We start from the raw sequence: 5287 nt of genomic DNA on the forward strand, positions 1-5287 counted from the left end.
GTTCACTCCAGTACGTTGTTATTTTACTGTCTAGATTTTTAGCACGAGTGAAATACGAACAAGGGGGAAACAGGTGGAAACTTAGTAACCAAATGAGCCACAGGAACATTAAAAATAATTTTTTCAGAGTAGTTAACAAAGGGAGTGCATTAGGCAGTGAAGTGGTGGAGGCTGACTCCATACAGTTTCATATGTAGATTTGATAGAGCCCAGTAGGCTCAAGAATCTGTACACCCGTTGACTGACAGTTGAGAGGCGGGACCAAAGAGCCAAAACTCAACCCCCGCAAGCACAACTAGATGAGTACAACCAGGTGGGTGAGTACAAACACACACGTACAGACACACAAACTATCATAAGGAAATATGAAGAATTAACTTGCCGACCCCTTTTAGCGAATAATTTAACTAACAACAAGAGTAACGAGAAGGTAATTGGAGGAGAACAGCCACTGATTGGTTGTGTTTTGTGGTCAGTGAGACGGAGAGAGAGAGAAGTGAGAGCAGAGGGGAAGGGTGGAAAGGATTGGGAATGGAGACAGGGGGGGAGAGAGAGAGAGAGATAGACGGCAGAGATGATAGAGAGGCGAGGGAGAAGAGTGCAGAAAGGAAATAGGAGGAGGGGAAAAGGAAATTGGAAATAAGGTGTAAAGGAGATAGAGAGAGAGAGAGAGAGAGAGAGAGAGAGAGAGAGGAGAGAGAAACAGATATGAAATGATAGGACAAGAAGTGTCAGTAAAGGAAGAGGAGAAAGTTGCTTGACATTTATCTAACCATAAACACTTATCCTCCTTAAAAATATAAGTTTGCTCGACAGAGTAACCGAATACATCTCAATACCAAAACCTCCGGAAACTTGCAAAACCTGAAAAGTAGTTTAAACCAAAACCATTCCCTTCTAAAAAAAAAAAAAATGACTAAGAAAATAATAGAAAAAAAATCAACTCGGGCATCCTAGCTGAGTTTTTTCACCCCCTTAAATGACCGTTGTCTTCAAGTCATTACTCCCCCAACATGGGCGAATTTTGTTTACACAGTTGTTCAACAGAGGCGCCGCAGGCTTCCGCCTATCGTGTGGAACACAGGAAAAAAGTTTTTATTTTCGTGTTCTGGCTGGTAGATAGGGGTTGGGTGGGGGTAGGATGGTAGGAGGGGTAGGGGTTGTGGATAAGGGAGACGGCTAGTGGATGAGGGGGGGATGGGGGGAGGGCTGGTGGATGGGGGAAGGGCTAGCCTGAGGGTTGATGGAGGGGGGGGAGGAGTTGACTTTCCGTGATTTATAAAAGCTGATGTTGCCTGGTTTTATTTTGCCTTTTTTGGGTTTTTGTTTCTGTGGTGTTCCGGGTCTCTTGGTTTTACAATTTTTTATAATGTAAATATGGTTTGCATTTCCAATATATAGACCAGTGGTTGTCCCTTTCTTATTATCTTTGTATTTCTTTAATTTTCTCTTTTACGAGTAAAATATTTTCCTGTTTTACGACTGTCTGGAACTACAGTCTGCTTTTCTGTCATTTTGTCTGTCTCATTCTGTCTTACGTACTGTTAACTACGTATCCCTAACAGCCCGTTCTGCCGAGCCTCCCCAACGTCAAGAAACGGTCGTACTAAAGTGTTATGTGCTATCTTACCTGATGACCCACGAACAGAAAACGGAACAGTGTCTCATTCCCGAACCGCTACCATTTGGTAGTACCACAGTTTTTGGCCTTAGGTGAAGTATACGTCAAAATACGACGTGCTATTAGGAGGAAGGGTTGAATAGGGGGTCACAGCCACCAAGTGTAGTCAGAAGAACGTTTACCATCGACCGAGAATTGATGGTAAAATTGTCCTCTTGTTGGGGGCCAAGATTCATGAAGCATTTGCGTCTCGCTCACTAAACCTGTACACCTTTCCTCGATCACTGCGGCAAAAAGCTGTATATATATATATATATATATATATATATATATATATATATATATATATATATATATATATATATATATATATATATATATATATATATATATATAATGTCGTACCTAGTAGCCAGAATGCACTTCTCGGCCTACTATGCAAGGCCCAATTTGCCTAATAAGCCAAGTTATCATGAATTAATATATTTTCTCTAATTTTTTTCTTATGAAATGATAAAGCTACCCATTTCATTACGTATGAGGTCAATTTTTTATTATTGGAGTTAAAATTAACGTAGATATATGCCCGAACCTAACCAACCCTACCTAACCTAACCTAACCTATCTTTATAGGTTAGGTTAGGTTAGGTAGCCGAAAAAGTTAGGTTAGGTTAGGTTAGGTAGGTTAGGTAGTCGAAAAACAATTAATTCATGAAAACTTGGCTTATTAGGCAAATCGGGCCTTGCATAGTAGGCTGAGAAGTGCGTTCTGGCTACTAGGTACGACATTATATATATATATATAATATATATATATATATATATATATATATGTCGTACCTAGTAGCCAGAACTCACTTTTCAGCCTACAATGCAAGGCCCGATTTGCCCAATAAGCCAAGTTTTCATGAAATAATATATTTTCTCTATTTTTTTTCTTATGAAATGATTAAGCAACCCATTTCATTATGTAAGAGGGGAATTTTTTTTTATTGGAGTTAAAATTAACGTAGATATATGACCGAACCTAACCAACCCTACCTAACCTAACCTAACCTATCTTTATAGGTTTGGTTAGGTTAGGTAGCCGAAAAAGTTAGGTTAGGTTAGGTTAGGTAGGTTAGGTAGTCGAAAAGCAATTAATTCATGAAAACTTGGCTTATTAGGCAAATCGGGCCTTGCATAGTAGGCTCAGAAGTGAGTTCTGGCTACTAGGTACGACATATATATATATATATATATATATATAATATTATATATATAATATATATATACCCCCACTTTCTTATATACGTGAGCAGGCTTGCTTCCATTTATATAATATAAAATCAAAACAAAAAACAGGATAAATGTGGGAATTGAACCACGCTTAAAGCTGCCTGGCACAAGCAGCTTTGAACCACAAGTTCGGGAACTGTATCAACAAATTATTCAACCATCAACCATCTTATTAAAGATTTTGATCACCTCCATTTATTGAATTGCATTCTCGGGTTGCATATAAGAGATGAAACTAGAAAACCAATTTGTTAATAAAAATCATCTTCCTTAGTAAACAAACCTTTTATTTGAGTATACCCTAAGGGTCATCAAGGGACAGAAAGTCGGCGGTTTGTCCTCAAATTTCCCTTCACCCCCCCCCCCCCCTAGTCCTGTCATACCACGTTAAAGTGAGTATCAAGCAGTACTCAAGGCGAGACAGCACAAGTGATTTGAAGAGTACAACCATTGTGATGGTTACCCTGGATTTGAAATCCATCAAATCCGTAATCCATCCTATCATTTTTCTGGATGAATTACGGATTTGATGGATTTCAAATCCAGGGAAACCGTCACAATGGTTGTACTCTTCAAATCACTTGTGCTGTCACGCCTTGAGTACTGCTTGATACTCACTTTCTGTCATACCCTAACAACCACCTCCCACACAGTGTACCGACAGTGATGCCGCAGTGACCGCTCAGTGTATCGTCTTTAAGAGAGAAATAAATCAGCCTGAGGACATTCGAGTAAATTAGATGACCGTTCACGGCTGAGATGCACGGCAGGAGGTAATAAACCTTGGCGCTACGTTCATGACCGGAAACATATCGTTCACACGAGTCGCTGCCCACATAATAAGTTTCTATTCAAACTAAATGTAATAATTTGGAACATTCAACAACTCAAGGACACATTTCACACTTAGATTCTTAGTGTTAGATATTACAATTTATACACTATATGTATATTTATATACTTTATACTATATATTCTATACACTTTATACATATATTCTATATGTTAGATACACACTTAGATTAGATAGAAAAAGAATATAATTTTTTTTTCAGCTTACGACACCAGATAGGAGAGTGTGTTGTCAAGAATACAGAGCTAGCGTCCCGTAAGGCATTCCTCTCTCTCTCTCAAGAATAAAATAGATTCTTTACATATACAAATAAGCCTCGAAATTGGGTGGTTGGTGGTTCAACAGTGGCAAGAGAAATTATTTTTTTTTGTCATTTGTTATGAATGAACCTCGGGATATAATTTTTTGTATAGGGTAGATGATATATATATATGGTTTTATAACTGTGACGATCCGACTGTTATTGTACATTTACGTATATATTCTGGGCATATATTCCTTATATATGCTAGAATGTATTAGCGTGAATGGGATATATACACTCGCGTATATCTGGGATATATAGTTACATACGTGCTAGGATGAAGAGTGAGTATACGTACGAATATGTGTTATTCTTCTAATTCTATTATTCTTGATTTCTGATTTTTTAAAAGGGCTTAAGATATTCCTGCGTGAGATGTTGCTCATGTGTGTCTTCCACCGGTAATTATATGTAGAAGTATACATATGGATCATTTATTCATATACAGAACGTATTTGTGACATATCAAATTTGACCAGCGTCTATAGTTTGGTAATTCTGTTTTTCTCTCTCTTGTCTGAATGAGAGGCCCCGGACAAAGCCTCATTTTGTATATTAAGAAACTTTCCTAATTAAATGCAGAACACACACAAGAACTCGTGTAAGATCTCGAAGCTCAAAGATATACACGAACATACTGTACATTCATGCATACCTGCATATATATGCAGATATACATCATATGCGCACCCATACATAATACAGACTCACATATATACATTTATAGCATATCAAACACTGTTAAGGATGTTTGAAAAATTAGGAGTGATAAGGTTATATCCCCTGGTTGAGGATTTACGCCTACTGGGGATATGACGGGGGTTTTAAACCCTGATTTACTTCAGAGGTTCACAATAAGGGAGGAGGTACCGGGATTTTTTAATCCCTTCCACTGCTAGGGGATTTAATTTAGGGAGTTTTCAACAATTTCTTCACTTAATTCGCTCAAGAATTCACAGTATGCGATATCTCGGGACATTTTTTTTTACTTCTCTCCTTGATTCAGAATTCAGATTAAGGGGGAGGGGGGGTCCAGTGAGTTTTAAACACGGGCTATGCTATAGGATTTAATCTAAGAGGGGAGGGGGGGGGGGGCAGTTTTGGCAGTTTTAAACCTCTAATATGCTTTACAATTTACAATAGGGATTGCAGAGAATTTTGAATACTTTTCACGCTTTAGAATTTACGCTACGGGGTTTGAAGAAGTTCTAAGCCTCTTACTTCTTGGGCT

Source organism: Procambarus clarkii, chromosome 15 (assembly GCF_040958095.1).
Source record: "Procambarus clarkii isolate CNS0578487 chromosome 15, FALCON_Pclarkii_2.0, whole genome shotgun sequence".
Lineage (NCBI taxonomy): Eukaryota > Metazoa > Arthropoda > Malacostraca > Decapoda > Cambaridae > Procambarus > Procambarus clarkii.